Source organism: Coenobita brevimanus, chromosome 86, assembly GCF_032717465.1.
Source record: "Coenobita brevimanus isolate Jiangsu-jjx chromosome 86, ASM3271746v2, whole genome shotgun sequence".
In the NCBI taxonomy this organism is placed as follows: Eukaryota; Metazoa; Arthropoda; class Malacostraca; order Decapoda; family Coenobitidae; genus Coenobita; species Coenobita brevimanus.
Window position 1 is genome coordinate 7,045,918 of NC_137039.1, and position 23,239 is coordinate 7,069,156.

Below are 23,239 nucleotides of genomic sequence, written 5' to 3' on the forward strand. Positions count from 1 at the left end.
TGAAATCAGTGAAAAATTCCAGGGAAAATTTACTTAGCGTAGCACGGCCGGGCAGGCGAGAGGATAGGGTAATGGAGGGGGGGTAGGGAGGGGAGTCAAGAACAGGGAGAAATGGCTAAATTGTCAACAAGGGATGGGAGTACAGATGAGATTAGGAGTGCTGACTAGTGTTGGACATTGGCAGTACTGATAGATGATACAAGCCCCCACTTGGAAGCCCGGGTGAATTCAAAATAACACAGAATCACAAAAGCGACGCCCCGCGGTATGATCCCTTGCTCCCAAGCGTCACGAAAGTGACGCCTCGCGGTTAAGGGGTTAAGGGGCTTAAAACCGAGCGGGCGACCTAGCTTTGGCCTTCTTTCCACTCCCAACTTCACCCAGCTGCCACCTGCCTTGCTCTCTGTCTCTCCTGGTATAATCTGGCCACGTGGTACAACTTTACATTTACAATATGCACAAACAAATCATCCCAGCACTCTCGCTTCTCACCAAATTCATTACTCATATTTGTAGTCTGTAACCAATTTATCCATGTAATTGATCCACACATGCTGTAATGTAATGACCTTGTACTATTTTGAAATCATGCAGTAACTCTATATTGTTCCAAGTCAATAATCACTCCCCTGTCTGTTTCTTCCCAGCACATTTGTGTTTATTTATCCTTACCATTTGCCTTGGTGTAGTCCCTAGTAAAATATTCCCATAACTGAAACGCAACAGTGGTGACTTCCCTGAGTGAATAAAGAACATGGAGACCTTACCACACATCCGTCTATCCCTTCCTACATTCACGTACGATATTAACACGTGATTTACACAAGTTGATGCCACGTGGCGTGACGATACCAGTGATGATGACAAATTCAGAGCAGTTGTCTGCACCCTTCCAACTCAAGTAGCTGCCCTTGTACAGGACGTACTCCTGAAACCACCCACAGGGCAAAAGTATAAAACCCTGAAGGAGAGTTTGCTGTGGGCCTTGTGTAAATCGTAGCAGGCACTGCCAATGGAGCTGGATGCTATTTGCTCCCAACAGGAGCGTCCCTCGGCCCTCCTTGCCCACATTCAAGCCACTCTCACGGCAGCTGGGGCGACCTTATCAGATGACCTCCTCCGGCACCGACTCCTCCAGGTCATGCCACCAGACTTCCGACTCCACCTAGCTTCCCTGGCCCCTGGCACGTCCCTTGCTGGGTTCATCAAGAGGGTGGACATTCTATATGAAACTCAACAGCATTACACCAACCACCCAGTAAGTGCACGCTCCTCTCTTTCCCCTGTTATAGCCCCCAGTGCTACCCCCAGTGAAACAGTGGTGTCAGTGAACAGTGTAGCTAACAAAAACGGTTCCATGTCAGAAATGTGTACCTTATCAACAAATTTAACGAATAGAATAGACAAGCTGGAAAGTAGAATAAGTGGCTTCACCACTCAGACCCCCAGTGTTGCAAATCATTCCCCAGCCCCTCAGTGTTCCAACAGTGTCTCCCTAGTGAACCGTGGTGGTAATGATAATCCCCAAACAGCAAGGGACAATTTTGTGTTGTGTACATATCACAGGCACTTTGGCATGGAAGCCAGATGATGTGCACCACCCTGCATATTCACGGGAAACGCATATGGTGGGAGACAGTCCCAGTAGTGTCTCCCGCCACACATGCTGAATGCCCCGCCATTATCAGCACACCCAAAGCCACGACACATTCCCTGTCCCGTCGAGTTACAGCTGTCGGCCCTACACTACCCCCGCTTAACCATGCAGCCTTGGCCCGGAAGCAGGAGGACAACCAGGAACTCCAAGAATTGCTGCAGGCCATGATCTCACTTCAACTGCAACAGTTTGATGTCACCGACACACCCCGGAAACTCTGGTGTGACCTATCCTGCGGGACAGCACTGCCCTACATTCCCAATCGATTCCAAAGGCAAGTCTTTAGTCATTACCACGAGATGGGGGACCCAGGCATTTGCGGCACACACAGCTTACTTAGCCGGCAAATGGTATGGCCAGGGATAAGGCGTGACACCACCAACTGGATCCGAGCATGCATAGCTTGTCAGTCAGCAAAAGTGCATCGCCACACAAAGACACCACTTCAACCACTGCCCACACAAATTCAACGTTCCCACACGGTCCACATTGACATCCTCGGCCCCCTTCCTGAATCTAGGAGTAACCACTATATCTTAATATGCATAGATAGAGCGACAAGGTGCGTCGAGGCCATGCCCATGCTGGAAGCTATGACTGACCATGTAGCATATCAATTCCTGGCATCCTGCATTGCTCGTTTTGGCGCCCTGCAGGTCATCATCACAGACCAAGGCCCCCAGTTCGAATCCTGGGCCTGGCAGGACCTAATGGAATTCCTGGGTGCTAAACGCCTTGTCTCTTTTAATGCTAGTAAAACTAAATATATACAATTTACTAACAGACAGATCTTGCCAGATTCTTACATTACCTTCAGTGCTACTATTATCCCCATCTCCAAAAGTATTGAAATTCTTGGCGTCTCACTTAACAATGCCCTCAGCTGGACCTCTCATGTCAGATCACTTGCTATAACCGCCTCAAAGAAACTTGGATTATTGTACAGAGTCCGTAACTTCTTCGCTGATGAGCAGTTAGCTATAATTTATAAGAGTCATGTGGGCTCTCAGCTTGAATATTGCTCACCCTTGTGGAATGGTTGTGAAGAGGTTGCATTAAAACAACTAGACAAAACTGAGAAAAAAGCTGTTAGAATTATTAACAACCCTGCCATTACAAATAAACTACCTCCCCTTCAAGAAGAAGGAATGTTGCCTCCCTTGCATTATTTTACAGATTTTTTTTGGCAAATGCTCATACGAAATTGCGTCCATGGTGCCACCTCTCCAGGCCTTCCCTCATGCTACACGGGCATCTGGTAGTGCTCATGACTGGAATGTCACTCAGCCATATTGCAGAACTTCTGCCTGTCAGAATTCTTTCATTCCCTGAGCTGCATCTCTCTGGAACTCGCTTCCCCAGAGTTGTTTCCCTCCAAATTTCAACCCACAGCTGTTCAGGTCTAATTGTTACAGATATTTTATGAACAGAGGACACCAGTAATCTGGTGAATGGATTATTTTTTTTATATTCATTTGTTTTTCCTTCCTCCGTTCTGTTATTAAATATATATATATATATATATATATATATATATATATATATATAAAGCAGTGATAAGAAACAGGGAAGTGACCATGGAAGTGAATAAGTTACTACATGACAGTAATGTGAGATACCAACTCTAATGTATGGAAGCAAAACTTGTTGGAGGGACAAAAGTCAAGAGTGAGAGCTGTGGAAACAAATGAGTTATTTGAGAGGAGCATGTGGAGTTACATGGAGAGACAGACAAATGAAAAGAGGAAGTGAAGGATCGTTGTAGTGTGGACACGGATGTGAGGAAGCGCTAGAAGAAACACATTGAGGTGGTTTGGCCATGTGGAGAGGATGGAGAGTGAGATACTGACGAGGAGAGTGTATGTGAGTGAAGTGGAGGGGGAGAGAGGGAGGGGGAGGCCAAGGATGAGATGGAAGGATGGAGTGGAGAAGTATATGAGAGAGGCGGGTGTGGGCTGGGAGTAGGGCAGTGAAATGGCGGGGGACAGGGTAACATGGAGGCGATTTGTTGCTTGTTTGAGGCCAGTGGCCACACCTTACGGGATTAAGGCGTCTGGCACTGGCAATAGATAGATAGAATAATAATAAATGTAAGTAGGTATGCTAATTTATTTAAATATCTCCATATATATTTTACAGTAATTCCCACAAATATATGGAAATGATTTGCGCTAGCGCTTTGTGACATAGTGCAAGCTAAATATTAGATTGCGTACTTGCGCCAATGACAAATGATAGAAAATAAAAAAAATAAAAGTATGTATGCTATTTTATTTAATTATCTCAATATTTTACAGTATTTCCCACAAATATATGCAAATGGTTTGCTCTTGCACTTTGCAACATTGCGCAAGCTAAATATTTGTCAGATTGCGCACTGGCGCTTGCTCAGGGTAGTGAACTGTGGATTGCGCATTGCTCTTGCGCAAGGTCCTTCTTCGTTTGTGCTGTCCACCACTGCATATATATATATATATATAATAACCCTTGTACCCAAATCATATTTTGTTCTCTCTTTTCTTCCTGTTTTGTTACCATAAAACGGAGGGGGGGAGGGTGAGTGCTGTGGCGTATATTACACCACAAAGTATTGTACCTCGCATTTCATCTACAAATGTTGTTTCCTTGCCTCGTGGTTTTTCCTCATTTCACCTACACACGTGGTTTCCTTCCCTCATGGCTTTTTCCACACCTTGTTCTCGGAATCAGCATCGCTATTGGTGCCTGTACCAATAGAATTCAATTTCTCTTCCCTGCTCACCTGTAGTGGTGCCTAAACCAATCAAATTTGAATATTCAGGTGACCTAGGCTTACCGGTGCTCTGCCCACCTCATTAGGGGGCTTAAAACCGAGCGAGTGACCTAGCTCTGGCCTTCTTTCCACTCCCAAGTTCACCCGGCTGCCACCTGCCTTGCTCGTCTCTCCTGGTAAAATCTGGCCACGTGGTACAACTTTACATATACAATTCGCACAAGCACATCAGCCCAGCGCTCTCGCTTCTCACTAAATTCATTACTCATATTTGTAGTCTGTAACTATTTTGTCCATGCTGTACTGTAATGATATTGTACTGTTTTGAAATCATGCAGTAACTCTATATTGTTCCAAGTAAATAATCACTCCCCTGTCTGTTTCTTCCCAGCACGTTTTTTTTTAATTTATCCTTACCATTTGCCTTGGTGTAGCCCCTAGTAAAATATTCCCATAACCAAAACACCACACACTAATCCTCTACCAACCCACTTGACACGTAGGGAACAAGTATGGGTTGGTTATATGGTTACCACCAAATGTTGTAAATGGTTTCCTGGTTTACAGGAAACCATATGGCTTGTCACTCAATATAAAGTCACCTGAAAAGGGAAAAAGAGTAATAATAAGTGACGAAAAAGATGGGAGAAATATGAAGAGAGGAGGAGAGACACAGAAAAAGAATGATAATGGTGAAGAAGGCAGCACTACATCAAGGGAGTGGGTGATGAGAAACAGTAAGAGAGGAGGACAGACAAAGAATGATAAAAGTGAAAGAAGTACTGTAGGCAGCACAGCATCAAGTGAGTGGATGACGGTGAGAAATAGGAAGAGAGAAGGGCAGACTGAAAGAGAATGATAAAGTGAAGGAAGAACTAGGCAGCACTGCATCAAGTGAGTGGATGATGGTCGCCACCACCTACCACATAATGACCACAACATCATACTGTAGCAATGTAAATGAAAACTATACCCCTTTCACACTAACTTGACCCAGAATATTGCCATTTGGCAGCTTATCATATCCATGTTTGCTTCTCGCTCTTACTTTTAATAAACAAAATATTCTTAGTGCCTGTGTTGAAAATAATACAGTACTTATGTAAACACAAGAGTAAGAGTTAACCGTTACTCTCAGTCCTTCATGTACCCTTCCCCTTTACAGCAGGCATGCAGCACCCGTCTGGCAGCAAACTCTCATCCCTTTTCAGTCCAACTTTCTAATGCAAGAGTTAACCGTTACTCCCAGTGCTTCACGTAAGCAACAGGTCAACCCTGGGAATCTCTTACTATGTCTGTATTTCCTACTGTCTTCCTCAGTCTGTATTTCCTATTGCCTTCTGTCTGTATTTCCTACTGTCTTCCTCTGTCTGTATTTCCAACTGTCTTCCTCTGCCTGTATTCCTACCGTCTTCCTCTGTCTGTATTTCCTACTCTCATCCTTTGTCTGTATTTCCCACTGCCTATGACCTCCAGTCTTTTAAACGCAGTGTGTCCAGGCATCTCAAAATGAACACATTGAATTTGCCATTAAAAATACACGCAGCATCCGGGTAACACTGCCAGACTACCTTCTGGTTTGTATTGCCTCACTTACATACCTGCTTGCCTGCTTTCACTTCTGGCCATCTCTACAGCTCACTTTCTATCTATCTATCTATAACCAGATTTCTTAATCCCATAAGGAGTGGCCACAAAAATATCGACTCCATATCACCCTGTCCCCCACCATTTCACTGCCCTACCCCCAACTCACACCCCCCTCTCTCATATCCCTCTCCACTCCATCGCTCCATCTCATCCTTGGTTTCCCTCTTCCTCTCCTCCCCAGCACTTCACTCACGCTTTCCTAGCTAGTCTCTCACTCCATACCTCTCTACTCCATCCCTTCATCTCATCCTCAGTCGCCCCCTCCACCTCACTCACACTCCAGGTTAGTCTCTCACTTCATCCTCACTACTCCATCCCTTCATCTCATCCTTGGTCTCCTTCTCCCTCTCAGTGTGGCTGGAGTTAAGCTGGTTATTACTGTAGTTGTAATATATGTTCAGCAATGACCTCACTTGTTACTGTAGTGGTGCAGTCCTAAAATAGTAGTCAAGGAATATTTTGATGTGTGATGATAAAGGTGAAGGAAGAAGTAGGCAGCACTACATCAAGTGAGTGGATGATGGTTGCCACGTGTTCAGCAATGGCCACACTTGTTACTGTAGTGGTGCAGTCTTAAAACAGTAGTCAAGAAATACTTTGATGTGTGATGATAAAGGTGAAGGAAGAAGTAGGCAGCACTACATCAAGTGAGTGGATGATGGTTGCCACGTGTTCAGCAATGGCCACACTTGTTACTGTAGTGGTGCAGTCTTAAAACAGTAGTCAAGAAATACTTTGATGTGTGATGGTTTGAATTGTCTTGTTTAGAGGTGAAGTTGTCCTGTAAAATGTGGCCTTGTTGTAGTGACTGGCTCAACTCAATGTGAACTCAGTGGACTGCAGGCTGAAGTTACCGTTGTTGTAGTCACTGGTTCAATTTAATGTGAACCCAGTGGACTGCAGGCTGAAGTTACCCTTGTTGTAGTCACTGGTTCAATTTAATGTGAACCCAGTGGACTGCGGGCTGAAGTTACCCTTGTTGTAGTCACTCGCTGAACTAAATGTGAACCCAGTGGACTGCAGGCAGAAGTTACCCTTGTTGTAGTCACTGTCTCAGTTTAATGTGAACCCAGTGGACTGCAGGCTGAAGTTACCCTTGTAGCTACTGGCTCAATTCAGTGCGAACCCAGTGGACTGCAGGCTGAAGTTTTTTTTTTTTTTATGTGTCCGACTCTGGGCATAGGCTTCACAGCCTGCTCTCAAGGCCCAGTAGTCCTCCTACATACCATACACCTCTCTACATGTCACCACTTCGGCGCTAACACCCACCGTCCATATTGAATAAATGCTAGGGCTGTCTCATACAGGATTGGCGTATTGGTATTAGCGGGGGTACTTTTATGCCATGTCGGCGGGTCATCTGGTAGATCAGGAAAGTCTGCTTCTATGAAATTCAAATCCTTAAACTGTTCTCTGCCCCAGCCAGGATTCGAACCTGGGTCCATCAGGACAGCAGGCCGCCTCTCTACCGATTCAGCCACCGCCTCCCCCTTGTTACCCTTGTTGTAGTCACTGACTGAACTAAATGTGAGCCCAGTGGACTGCAAGCTGAAGTTAACCTTGTGGAATAGAGACGAAGGGAGTTGACGCACATTTTGTTAATGCTGTTGATGTTTTACCCCAGTCTATGTGGCTGAGCAGACCCGTCAACCTCTGGTAAGCAACTGGTTCTACACATACAGTACACATACACCTTCTACACAGCACACAGCACCTCACTAGGGCAAACACACACACACACACACACACACACACACACACACACACACACACACACCACACACACACACACACACACACACACACACACACACACACACACACACACACACACACACATTCTTAAATTCTGGAGTAAGAGATGAATGAGTATGTTGCAGCAATGAGCATAACATTACATCGAGTATGAGAAGGAAGAATACTCCTACTCGTGGCTAGTATTACTTTTCCTCCTCTTCCTCTTCTTTTTACCTCCTCCTCCTCCTCTTCTCTCCTCTTACTTCTCCTTCATCTTTCTCTTCTCCACAGGCCTAATCTCTGACCAACACATCAGCCAATCAGCAGTGTGGATGGGCTTGAAGAACGATTACAATGGCTCCCTGTGGACTGATGGATCCCGCTCTGCATACTATAACTGAAATGATGGGGAGACGAATGCATGGGGTGGCAAAAGCTGCGTTGGTAAGTGTAGACCCAGTACTAATCCAATGTTTAGTCTAATCCAGCCTTATTTAATGCATCCTGGCTTAATCTAACCTAATCTAACGTTATCTTGTCTAATCCATCTTTATTTAACGCATCCTGGCTTAACCTAACCTAATTTAACGTTATCTTGTCTAATCCACCTTAATCTAATGCATCCTACCCTAACCTGACCAAATCTAACCTTACTAATCGACCTTATACGAACAGGTTAGAATTTTTTTTAATATGAATGAGACTCGGACAATTACGTAAGGCTTTATGTGTACTGATTCTGCTTTATTTTCTAGCATTGATTTATACTGACTCATGCATATAGGCCTACTAACTCTACTATATTTTCTACTGGATATATGTACTGACAAAAATGTATACTCTATATTTTTGCAGAGATGTATACCGACTCAGGGAAAGGGAATGATGCTTATTGTAGTCTGAGGCTTGCCTTCGTGTGTATAAAGGAAGGTAGGTTGAACTTGCAGTAGTAGTAGTAGTAGTTGTAGTAGTAGTAGTAGTAGTAGTAGTTGTAGTTGTAGTAGTAGTAGTTGTAGTTGTAGTAGTAGTAGTTGTAGTTGTAGTAGTAGTAGTTGTAGTTGTAGTAGTAGTAGTTGTAGTTGTAGTAGTAGTAGTAGTAGTAGTAGCAGCAGCAGTAGTAGTAGTAGTAGTAGTAGCAGTAGCAGTGGTGACGGTAGTGGTGGTGGTAGCAGAAGTTGCAATAGTAGTAGCAGTAACAGTAGTAGTAGTAGTAGTAGTAGTAGTAGTAGTAGTAGCAGCCCCACGTTCGTCTGTAACGTGAACCCAGTAGAGTGCAGGCTGGAATTACCCTTCTCCTGCAGTCCACCATCCTCCTTTAGGGGGGTAGGGAGGGAATTGAGGGACTTTTGTATAACCGGGCAACTCCACTGACATCGCTGCCACCGCGTGAAGGCATCCAACACTCTATCATTTCTTCTTCGCCAATCTATTTTGCATGTTGAGGGGAAGACCAAGGATGAGATGGACAGATGGAGTGGAGAGATATATGAAAGACGGTATGCGAGTTGGAGGGGGGACAGCAAAATGACAAAAAACAGGGCTACGTGGATGCGATTTGTTTGTGGACACCCCTGACGGGATTAAGGCGTCTGGCAATAGATAGATAGATAGATAGATAGGCAGACGTTAATATTTTCTTGTGTGTTTTATATGCAGTTTGCGTAGGGATCTCTCTATCACCAGACGCCTCCATGTCACCTGTCCACCATCAGGCTGTCCTGCCTACAGCTCACACACCCCTCTCTCATAATCCTCTCCAACCCATCTTCCATCACATCCTCGGTCTTCCTCTCACAACCACCTGATTCTCTCTCTCTCTCTCTCTCTCTCTCTCTCTCTCTCTCTCTCTCTCTCTCTCCTAGTCAGTCTCTCACTTTCCATCCTGCCCACATAACTTACAAGCTAATTTTCTTCTCTCTCTCTTTTCAGGCATCAGTTATGTTGGTCCTCAGCTTTCCCCTCCACCAGACATTAGAATGACCTTATTAAGGGAAAGTACTGTAGATGGAGATAAATGGACGCTTTTCAATAGCACTTCTTCTTGACTGGCGAGCGACGAGTGTACAGCAGCCTACGTGCAATATGGCAGGCTCGCTCGCTTCTAGAACATGCAGCGACGAGCATGATTTATGTAAGGTGGAGAGATAAATAGAAAGGTAGATAGGTAGGTAGGTAAGTATGCAGATAGATAGACAGATAGACAGATGGATAAACAGAGAGATAGAGGGTAAAATAATAAGAGTAACAATGATAACGATGATAGCAGCAGCATTACCAACGGCGGCAGTAGTAGTAGCAGCGGTGATGGTATTGGTGTCAATGGTAGCATTACTATAGTAGTAGTAGTAGTAGTAGAGTTTTAGTGATGGTAGTTGTATTAGTATCAGAATTGGCAGTAGCAATATTAGTAATTTTGTATTAGTACAGTAATAGCAATATTAGTAGATTGTAGATTTGTACTGGTATAGTAGTAGTAGTCGTATAGTAGTAGTAGTAGTAGCAGTAGTAGAAGCATAATTTCTTGCTCACTCCTCAGCAGCGAAGGTAGAGGCAGTTTACAAGAACACCTGCATGGGTCTCCATGATGCCAGCAAGGGTGTAAACTGGCACTGGACTGATGGTTCGCCGCTGGAGTATGAACACTGGCTGAGTGGCGAACCGTGCAATGCAGACAACAACGAACACTGGCGAGATGAGATTAGATAGATAGATAAATAGATAGGTTGATAGATAGACAGGATGGTGAGTCGATGGACTGACTAATGGATGGATGGATGGATGGATTGATGGATGGATGGACAAAATGGTGGAAACACACACACACACACACACACACACACACACACACACACACACACACACACACACAGAAAGAGAGGTCTGGTCCGGTCTGGTCCTACCTCATCACATCTCTTAGGTGGAAATTTTGGTTTAGATGGTGATGATGATGATGATGATGAAAATGATGACAGTGATGATGATGATGATGATGATAATGATGATGATGACTGATTATGATGATGGTGATGATGATGATGAAATGATATGACAGTGATGATGGTGATGATGATGATGATAATGACAATGATAATGATGATGATGATGACAGTGATGATGATGATGATAATGACAGTGATGATGATGATGATGATGATGATGATGATGATGATAATAATGAAGATAATGATGATGATGATGACAGCGACGATCATGAGGACAGTAATGATGTTCCGGTGCAAACATCGTTTCCCATGACGAGTTGTAGTTTCACACTGTTGTTACATATTACATACAAAGTTGTTTATTCATAATTAACAATGTGTAATATAGTGTGAATGATAAGCAACCAAACACCATTTCACTGTAAAGTGTGGCTTGGGATAGGATGCACAATCAGACAGCCTTTTTCAATCAAAACAACCTAGGGTAAAGGGAAGGCGATAGAGAAATATATCATTTATATGTCTTGGAGAAATATTTACCTTGCTGGTATACTTTAATGTAATCAGTACTATTTTATGGAGGTGTATAATATGCATGGTAAAGTTGTGATGCTTCTATTCATGTACAAATCCCAGTTATCTGTGGGGTTTGGCATCTCTGAATATGCTGATTCCTGTGCGACTCTCCAGTGGGGGAAGGCGGCTAACCGCAGAACGCACTTATCATTCAAACGAGAGGGACGTATATACTCTGGGCTCTCTCTGTGTCGCAGTTGTATCTTTCTGTGGCCAATAAAGAGAGATAAATCTGCTCAGTTTTCAGTTCACCTGCACACTACCTACAAATTCCTTCAACAGGATCTACACGATTCCCACCATCTCCAGTGTGTAAGAAAGACATTTGGTGGAGAGTGTCAGCCGGAAGTGACTTCGACCAGGAGCAACGTTATTAACCTTGCTTGGAACAGTGAGGCCATGTCTAAGCTGATATATAATTGGTGATCAGCTGTGGGGTTCCAATAAGCTGATATATTAGTGACCAGTTGAGGAATTTATACCAGCTGATACATAATATTGGTGGCAGCGGTGGGATGACACACATAAATTGGTGTTCAGTGCTGGGATACGAAAAGGTGCTAAAGGGATTTGTGCAGTGAAAAACCCTTGCAACAGCTCGTGATTCTGCAGGTGAAACAGAAAATCGTACTCTTCTGTTGCAAAGGGATTAATTGCAGAGTAAGTGGAGCAGATATATCAGAGTATTCTCATTCTCTCTCTATCTCTGCCTGGAGAGATATCTCTACCTTCAAGCGCGAACTGGCAATTATCTTGCTCTCGTCACCGAAGCCAGTGAGGTGAAGGGTGGGATCGTCTAGACACATCTGGCAACTCTGGGCGTGCAGGCTGGAGTGAGGCAGGATGAGTGTGCGGTGTGTGGTGGGCTGTGTGGCGCGGTGGGTCGCCTTACAGTTACCCAAGGACCAGCGTGGGGAGAGGATCGTCATGTGGTTGGAGAAGAAACCTTGGAGTGTGTGGAATTGCAGTACAAACCTACCGGGAACTTCAGCATCATATGACACCTAGGTAGTGTTCATGCACAGTGAACCTTCAGACACACTTTTTAACCAGCACGTTAGGTAATGTGTTTAAAAGTAAAAGTTTCTCAGATTCCCCTAAATAGATACATTTTCTGTACATCTTGTTTGTGTCCCATTCTCTATTGCTAAAAGCCATAACTAATCTATTTGTGTCAGTTTAATTTTTCCTGTGACTGGGAAGGGAATAAATTCTGACAAGGTTAGATGGATACAGTGAAGAAATGGGGATGAAAATTAAGGGGAGATTCAGACAAACCAACTACGACAGAAAGTGATTCAGACTCAGGATTGTGTGAGTGGGTTGAAAATCTGGACAAGGGCATCTAAACTTGTTTAAGTGAAGGACATCTTGGGTCTGAAGACAGTCAGGATACTTCTGAGGAACTGGATAGTGGGGACTTGAACAAGTTACATTTGCATTCTGGTCGTTCTTATTCTACAGTTCCTGAAAGTTCAGTTAGGTCCAAAATGGCCACTAGTCTTGCTAATGAGGGTACTCCTAGTGAAGAGACTGTGAATGTTGAACAGGCTACAACAGCACCCGTGGTCACTCAGAATAACCAAGGTCCAATAATCTCTGTTAGCTATGCAACCACTCACGCACCCACTAACACCTCAGGCATGTTCAGTACACCATTAACCTTTGGACAGCAAGGACAAGACCATTTATTTGCTAATGTTCCTTATGCTAACCCATGGGGCATGAATACTAACAATATTGGCATGCAAACCCAGGATCCTTCTGTTAATCCATGGGGCATGAATACTAACACTATTGGCATGCAAACTCAGATGAATCTTCCTCCCTTATGGCAAGTACCTAACATGGCGACCACTAATCTGGCTACTGCTAGCGTTCCTTCAACTTTAACTCTTGTAGCGCCAGTTAGACAGTCCCAAGGACCGTTTGTTACTCAGGCACCTTCGAACCCAGATTGTATAAAGGTGCTACCTACAGCTCAACCGAGTTTACAGTTTACTGGGGAAGATGACTACAACATCCACCGATTCCTACGAGACTGCGAGGCCCAGATACATAGGCTGCAACTTGCTAGTGATGGGGAAAAGATTTGGCATATTAAAGCAAATATTAAGCCAAATTCCCCAGCAGGCCTCAGTATTTCAAACCGGGCCTACTTCTCATGAATATGAAAAGTTTAAGAAAGCCCTAATTAACACGTTTGCAAGCAACTGCTACATGTTGGATGCTTGGGTGTTTAGGTTCATAGATAGAGCACAGCAGCATCCTAACTGTACTGAAAGTCAGGCTTTGGCGAAGGCAGGCATATGCTATGCAGAAGCAAACAAAGCCCTGCAAACTTTATTGACTTTTGAGAGGGTAGCTAGGTTGTTAGAATACTTACAGTTTCTGTCCTGTTTAATCCCTACTAGGCGACTTCAGGTACTTAGGCAGACCAAAAGACCTCCTGAAATAGCCTTGCCTGACATGAGCTTTAAGCTAAAAGCAAAGGCAGAAGGATAGGGCGGTAATGTCTTAGCTGTGCACACAGAGACAAGCCCTGCTGGCAGATTCTGTACTGTGTGCAACAAAGCTGGTCACACAGATAATAGTGTTGGCATGTTAAAAAGGCAGCTCGTCAGGCAGCCAAGGCCAACCTGCCCACCAAGTCTGAACCTAGTACTGAAAAGCAGGTAGACAACAAACAACCCAGTACTAATTCTCCACAGCAAAGGACCAAGGCTGTAAAGCCAAAAGTGCAAAGATGGTGTGTCATCCATGGGCAGTGTCCTCATTCTTCGGACTATTGCCCTATTGTTCTTGCCAATCGGGTAAAACTAGGTTACCAAGCTAGTTCGGGGAAAGTTCAGGGCCGCACGCAGAAGTAAATAAAATAGTACAGTCCACCGATACATGTGTGGCAGCTATTAAAAAGGTGGATTTGCTCTCGATACCTTGGATCATGGGGAAAGGCCAGGTGTCTTTCATAGTGGACACCGGGTCATGTACAAATATTATTTTTAGTTAAGCACTAGAGAGGCTGAAGTATGAAATGCCTCGAGATAATTGGACATTGTCAGCACCTGACGTGATCTTGACAGGTGTAACATGGAGTAAAATGAAGATCGTAAGCCAGGTACCGTTGACACTGAGGGCAGATAAACGATCTCCTGTGTTACATGCTACATTTTATGTGGTTGAGGATTTCCCTCTGCCAGCTGATGGGTTATTGAGCTTTGAATCCATGGAAGAATATAACGTGATTAAACACCCTCAGAGACATTCTATTTCCTTTAATGGAAAGGAGTTTGTAGGGCTTAATCCCTCAGCAGCACAAACTGGAACTGGCATCCAATCAGGAGCCGTTCAACCAGTTGTGACCCCGACAAGTGAAGCATCAAGGGAGTCCCCGGACGCACACGAAACAGACGGCATGGATTGGAAGCAAGTCAGGGCTATAGTGAGTGGGAATCACCACCTACCCAGTCGAACTGTTCACAAAATTCCTGTCTGAGTACCTGATGTGTCGGAAGGAACTGATGTGGCATGTTTACCAGAGACCGTAAAACACGAGGCATTGTCGCTGGAGTCCACCCTGAGCAGTGTCGGACCAGACCAGAAGACACCCCTCTTCATCGCAAATATGAGTGGTGGCGCAGTTAAGCTCAGAGATGGTTGTTATATAGGCGACTTGATGTCCTATGGTGCCCATGTAAAGGAAGTCAACGACGTACCAGTGATCTCTTCCGTAGTCACATCACAAACAACGACTCAGTCGGAACCTACATATCTTGGGATAGGAAAGCTGCTACAACAATACGTGAAGGTAACAGATAATGTTGCTCATAAAATGCGGTTACTAGCATTTCTTAAAGAATTCTCCGATGTAGTGGCACTTCCAGGAGAACCGCTGGGTAGGACGGACAAGGTGAAGCATCATATTGGGTTGTGCCCTGGTACAAATCCGATATATGTGCCTACATACCGCCTACCACACAGCCAAAGGAAAGCAGTGGAAGAGGAAGTTGAAAAGATGCTTCATGATGAAGTCATTCAGCCTTCTTCCTCACCTTGGAATGCACCACTCTTTCTAGTGCCTAAAAAGGATGGTGCTGTGAGACCTGTTGTGGATTTACAGCAAGTGAACAAGATAATCATACCAGATTGTTACCCGACTCCGCATCTCAGAGACTTACTGCAGTCCTTGGGTAAAGGAAGTGTTCACCTGCCTGGATCTAGCGTCAGGGTATTGGCAGATGGAGCTGACTGAAGAGTCGTGTCCCATCACTGCCTTTAGCACTCACCGTGGGCACTTTGAATTTCTTCGGATGCCTTTTGGACTGAGTAATGCTCCTTTGACATTTCAGAGGATAATAAATCAGTTGTTTGGTGGCATGATTGGGCAGGACGTCCTGGCGTATCTAGACAACTTAATTATTGTAAGCAAATACATACACACTCATTTTAGTAAGTTAAAACGAGTGATGGAAACCTTAATATCCACAGGTCTGAAAATCAAGCTATCTAAGTGCGATTTTCTAAAGGCAAATGTTAGATTTCTAGGGCACTTAGTTGATGGCGATGGCATCAAGGCTCTGCCGGATAATGTTACAGCCATGGTAAATTTCCCTACACCCAAGTCCAAGGATGATGTTCGCTCATTCCTAGGGCTCACTGATTTCTACAGGAGCTTCGTCCACAATTATGCTGCTATCGCATCACCATCAACGATGCTACTGAAGAAGGATGCTGCATGGCAATGGGGACCATCGGAAGAGAAAAGCTTCAACGACCTCAAGAAAGCCATGACAGAGACACCAGTGTTAGCGTTTCCTGATTATACTCAACCTTTTTACCTGTGCATGGAAGCCTCAGGTTTGGGACTGGGAGCAGTGTTACAGTAAAAGGATGAGGAAGGCAAAACGCATACCATTGCTTATGCCAGTAGGGCACTAAGACCCCCAGAGAAAAATTACTCTGCAACGCATTTGGAGACATTAGCAGCCATGTGGGCGTTAGGACATTTCCGGGATATCATCTTCGGGTACCGGATAATTGTCTTAACTGATCATGCACCCATACGCGACTTGTTAAAGGGGAAAAACTTGCATGGTAAGATCGCGCGTTGTTTCAGCAAGGTAATGGAGTTTGACCCAGAGGTCAGATATTTACCAGGCCGACAAAATGTCGTTGCTAACGTGCTGAATAGAAACATTGCTGCTGCCATATCTGAGGATATTCCTCTTTCTGGGTATTCCCTGGACACGGTAAAAGCGGAACAACGTAAGGATACAATGTGGTCTCAAGTCATCTATGCCTTGAAGACTGGTGACGAGTCATGTCTACCTGAACTCCCGGTACCAATGACTCACTTCCATCTTCAATGGGGCCTTTTGAATAAACAGCCCCCGGGGAAGGACACTGTGTATCAATTGGTTGTTCCTGCTACACTACAGCAAGCCGTGATACAGTTGGTTCATGATGTACCTCAAGCGGGTCATCCTGGACGCGACAGATGCATACGTGAGGCAAGAAAGAAATACTATTGGCCGACCATGAGGAAGGACATAGAAGCCCACGTTAGTCAGTGTGTCAAGTGCGCAGAAATGCGAGGAACGATGGGACCTCTGACTCCCATTTTGGAATATCCCCTACCGGAAAAACCGTGGGATACAGTCTCCATTGATCTCTTATCGTTGCCAAGGAGTCATCAAGGCTCAAGTTATGTATTGGTATAAGTGGACCATTTTTTGCGATTCACTGTTTTAGCACCTTTGCAGATGGAAACTGCAGAGGAGGTGGCGAACGCTTTTGTAACCTCAGTGACTTGTCCATACTCAACACCTAAGGTATTGCCCAGCGATAATAGCAGTGAATTTCGTAACCAAGTGTTAGAGGAAATCTGTCGTACATATGGGGTAAGGCAAGTCTTTATTACGCCTTACAGTCCCAAGACAATGGCCTGGTGGAGAAGACAAACAGGAAGATACTGGAAGTCTTGAGACCAGCGATTACTTTGCAAGAAGAATGGTTACCACATGTAGCGGCCGCCATCAACTCCTCAGAAAATTCGTCAACGGGGAAATCTCCTCATTATATCCTTTATGGAGAGGAGAAGGTGTTACCTGACGATTTGCTGGCTGGACCTCCAACGCCAGTGTATAATCAAGAGAATTACGCCAAAGTCCAGCTTGCAAAGTTCCAATGCATACATAGTGAAGTACGAAAAAGATTAAAAGCCTCAAGAGCAGAGATGATGGTGAAACAACACAAAGGTAGTCAAGAAAAGATGTTGGAGATAGGCCAGAAGGTTATGATAAACAACCTTGAGAGAACTTCCAAGCTCAGACCTAAGTTCTGCAGACCATATACCATTGTGGAACACATGCGTGGACATACTTGTCAAATAAGGGATGATGCTAATGGAACTCAGGAGGCAGTACATGCTGATAGGATCAAACCAGTAAGTCAAGAGCTAGGCCTAACTAACCAATTGTCTGATGTGTTGTCCCCTCTGTCTTCGTCACAGTCTATGTTGTCGTCCGTACCTGTCCCTAACCAAGAATTTCGCAGCAAGCTACGATCCAACAGTAAAAGCGATTAAGGGAGTATCTTCTCTTACAAACATGTGGCTTGTACTCCTCTCGCATTGCTTGGAGTGGACCTAAGGAACGACGTCGGACACGGACACGACTGCGTTGATGCCAGGAGCACTGAAGAGCCCACTTGGAGATGTAGTGGTAGTAGAGGATGCAGTATGCGTCTACTACCCAATGGAAGGATATCTCCAAGCTCCAGATACTGTTAAAGAGGTCTCTAAGGGACTGTTTCACCTCAGACAGCAACTGTTGGAAGTCAGCAAGTTATTTAACCGATACCCAGAGTTGACAACCTCAGATAATGAAGATTTGGTACAAACCTTGCATGGTATAACCGAGCTTCACACTGGACATATAGACAGGCTCACAGACAGGCTCACTAAATTACATGTCGCTTTACCTAATGCAAATTCTGATCTTTCCAAGCATGTCCATGCACGTACTAAGAGAGGACTTGTGGATCTCCTAGGTATCCTGTCTCAAAAGCTTTGTGGTACAGCACTAGACAAGGACGTAGTGCAATTGGGTAGACAGATGCATGATTTGACATTGGCGGCAAAGGCGAATAACAGGCTAATCGTACACACGTTTGAACAGTTGGTGACTTCACTAACAAAGCTAACGAGATAATTAAGACTACCAACCATCTCGTAGGAGTTGTGAACAACATCCAAACCAACCTACCAACCCTGACTAACTTAGTATTAATCGCTGAGTACTTACATGCTCTCGACGAGTCACCCACTGCTTTGGAGTCGCATGCAGCCAATATGGTGGACGGCTTAATCGATGCAAGTCTGAATAGGGTTAATGCTTTATTGCTTCCTACTCACATTTTAATAAATGCTCTTGACGTAGCTATGGTGAAGCATGGATTTATGACACTTTTTGGTATGAGTCAACTGGAATATTATTACCCATTGTTAGAGGCCCAGTTGACCCATGTTGGCATCCTGATATTGGTACCTATGAGGAATGCTGTAACATACCATGCATGGCGGTTCATTCCTTTCCCTTTTGCAACTACTAACAATACAGTACGCTTGTCATTATGAATGAGGGACCAGAGGTGCTAGTTGTGTCGGATGACAAAGGGTATATAGCTGAAACGAGTGTGGATGAATTTGAGAAGTGTAAGGCCTCATTTCTTGATCTCCATGTATGTCCTGCTTTCCATTAAGTCTTCATTCCGTCAGGGGTAAAGAAGTTTAAGATGACCATGTTGGACACAACACTTCCTCTGCATTGCAACATTGCACTTTCCAACCCATTCAATTGAAGTCAGTTTTCTATGCTCATGTACATGAGAAACAATACTTTCCTGAGACAGAGGACATAACACTCACTGTGCCTCACAAAACCGGTTCCTTACGGTAAAGGGTTACTATATTGCACCCGATTATTGTGAGCTGCACAGTAAAGAGATAGCAGTTCTACCCAACAAGCACCATCTAGCCTTGTCGGTGAACTTCTCGTCCCAGTTACGACCCTTTTTACCTTCATTCAGTGTTTCTACCTTGAATGTGACTAGGCTGTCTCATGTGCTCAAGGAGATACAGTTCCTCGCTCACCTGAACAAGACTAATTTAGAACCATATGTACTGTCCTCTCTCCCTTAATACCTTTCTCCTTCCTATTTTGGTCCTGGCGTTGGTCTTCTACTTGTTGTGGTCTTGTCCTGTGTTTGTGTTTGGGGCTACTATCTACGAGGCCGAATGAGAAACCCACTAAAACCACGGATCCGTACTCACGGATTAAAAGTGGACATGGCTGAATAGTAAGCTACCCTACACACTGGTTAGGCTACACAGTAGTTAGGACAACAATGTCGACGGGGAAGTCGAAAGGTGTGGCCGAGCAATGTTCTGGTGCCAACATCGTTTCCCATGACGAGTTGTAGTTTCACACTATTGTTACATATTACATACAAAGTTGTTTATTCATAATTAACAATGTGTAATATAGTGTGAATGATAAGCAACCAAACACCATTTCACTGTAAAGTGTGGCTTGGGATAGGATGCGCAATCAGACAGCCTTTTTCAATCAAAACAACCTAGGGTAAAGGGAAGGCGATAGAGAAATATATTGTATATATGTCTTGGAGAAATATTTACCTTGCTGGTATACTTTAATGTAATCAGTGCTATTTTATGGAGGTGTATAATATGCATGGTAAAGTTGTGATGCTTCTATTCCTGTACAAATCCCAGTTGTCTGTGGGGTTTGGCATCTCTGAATATGCTGATTCCAGTGCGACTCCCCAGTGGGGGAAGGTGGCTAACAGCAGAACGCACTTATCATTCAAACGAGAGGGACGTATATACTCTGGGCTCTCTCTGTGTCGCAGTTGTATCTTTCTGTGGCCAATAAAGAGAGATAAATCTGCTCAGTTTTCAGTTCACCTGCACACTACCTACCAAATTCCTTCAACAGGATCTACACGATTCCCACCATCTCCAGTGTATGAGAAAGACATTTGGTGGAGAGTGTCAGCCGGAAGTGACTTCGACCAGGAGCAACGTTATTAACCTTGCTTGGAACAGTGAGGCCACATCTAAGCTGATATATAATTGGTGATCAGATGTGAGGTTCCAATAAGCTGATATATTAGCGACCAGTTGAGGAATTTATACCAGATGATACAATGACAGTGATGATGATGACAGTAATGATGGTGATGATGATGATGATGACAGTAATGACGGTGATGATGATGATGATGACAGTAATGACGGTGATGATGATGATGACAGTAATGACGGTGATGATGATGATGATGACAGTAATGACGGTGATGATGATGATGATCATGATGATGACAGCGACGATTTTGAAGACAGTAATGACAGTGATGATGGTGATGATGATAATGACAGTAAAAATGATGATGATGATGATGATGACAGCGACGATCATGAGGACAGTAATGACAATGTTGATGATGATGATGATGATGATGACGATGAGAGTAATGATGGTGATGATGATTATGACGGTAATAATGATGATGACAGTAATAATAATGATGATGACAGCGACGATGATGAGGACAGTAATGACGATGATGATAATGATGATGATGACAGTAATGATGGTGATGATGATGACAGTAGTAATGATGATGATGGTGATGGCTGTCCTACCTCTCTTGGAGATGCATAGGAATGACTATTATTACAATGGCCAGGGGAATGATAATGTCTGCTCTACAGCATTAACAATATATACGTTTGTAAATTATGTCAGAAAGTATTGATGGGTCTTTTGTTATATTATTATTATTATTATTATTATTATTATAAGTGGTAGTAGTAGTAGTAGTAGTAGTAGTAGTAGTGGTAGTAGTTGTCGTAGTAGTAGTAGTAGTGGCAGTTGTAGTAGTAGTAGTAGTAGTAGTAACGTAATAATAGTAGTAGTAATAGTAAGAAGAAGAAGAAGCAAGAATAATAATAATAATAATAATAATAATAATAATAATAACAATAATAATAATAATAATAGTAATAATAATAATAACTAATAATAATAATAATAATAATAATAATAATAATAATAATACAATATGGAGAGATGGCAACTTTACGCCAGGTTAGAGTGAAGAGAGTATATGCAAAACCCTCACACTCAAGACGGAGAGACAACAACTTTAGACCAGACGAGAGTGAAGAGAATATATGCAAATTTTCACACTGAAGACGAAGAGATGGCAGCTTTACGCCAGATTAGAAGGATGGGAGTATATGCAAAAACCGCACATTTAAGATGGAGAGATGACAACTTTAGACCAGGTCGGAGTGAAAAAAGTATATGCAATAACCTCGTCTTGTTTCCCGCCTTCCAGAGACCTGTCAACAAGCCTGGGTCTATGAGAGTGAGAAGCGTTATTACGCCAGTCACTATGAAGCAACGTGGCATGAAGACGTGGCAAGTGTAAGGAAGGGACCTCAGAGGCAGACCTACTAGGCATCCATTCTGAAGAGGAAAACACTTTCTTTAGGGATATGTGTTGTTGTGATATGGCTTCTCTCTTTCTTGATTTCTCTCTCGTCTCTGTCTGTCTGTCTGTCTGTCTGTCTTTCTGTCTGTCTGTCTGTCTGTCTGTCTGTCTCTCTCTCTCTCTCTCTGTCTCTCTCTCTCTCTCTCTCTCTCTCACTTTCCTAACACCTAGAAGTGGGTTAGAAGTGACAGACAGTATATTCTACCTCATCCATCCATCAGTCCATCCTTCCATTCAGCCATCCATCCTTCCTGTTTTTCCATCCTTATCTTTAACTCATAGGCTAGTTCCGTTAGTTATCCATTCATCGATCCACCCATCCATCCATCCATCTATCCATCCATCCATCCAACCATCCTTTCATCTGTCTTTCCAAACCAGATCAGCAAACCGACATGGCTGGGTTCCTCTTATCCTTCCAACACATCGTATAGACAGACGGGCAGTAAAGAGACCACTGCATCCATCCATCCATCCATCCTTTCATCCATCCATCCATCCAACCATTCACCTGTCTCTCTCTACCTCCACCAGATCAACAAAAGCACGTAAGCTATTCAACATGGCTGGCTCTCAACTATCTCACCAACACCTCAGCGTGGGTTTGGACAGACGAACAGGACACAGACTACTTCAGCTGGAAATCCGGCGAGCCAAACTTCCTACAGACCGAGCTTTGTGGCGAGATGATTGACTCCACCGGTGAAGACAATGGCATGTGCAATAACCTCGCCTGCACTGAAGCCAGAAGTTTCGGCTGTGAATTTTTCCCTAGCAAGTGAATGAAGAGTGAGAGGATGAGGAGAGTGTGTGTGAGTGACGTGGAGGGGGGTAGAGGGAGGGAGAGGCCGAGGATGAGATGGAGGGATGGAATAGAGAGGTATATGAGAGAGAGGGTGTAAGATGAGGGGGAGGCAGCGAAATGGCAGTGGACAGGACGATATCGAGACTATTTATTTGTGGCCATCCCTTACGGATTTAAGGCGTCTGGGAATATATAGATAGATAGAAGTATATGTGGGTGAGATCGAGGATGAGGTGGAGGAAGGGAGTGGAGAGAGAATGAGGGTGGTGCGATTAGGACAGGATGATAGTGGTGATGATGATAAGTAGGAGTGGTGTGGGATGATGATGGTGATGATGATGATGATAGTAATAATAATAATAATAATAATAATAATATTAATAATAATAACAACAACAACAACAACATCAACTAGAAAGCGTTCAGAGAGTGCCTCCCTCCGCCAATGCCATTGCCTTTAAAAAGATCCGGATCGGGATCCATGGAGATAGGATCCGGATCCGGATTTGGATCAGCCCCCAAATTTAATAAATTCTTTC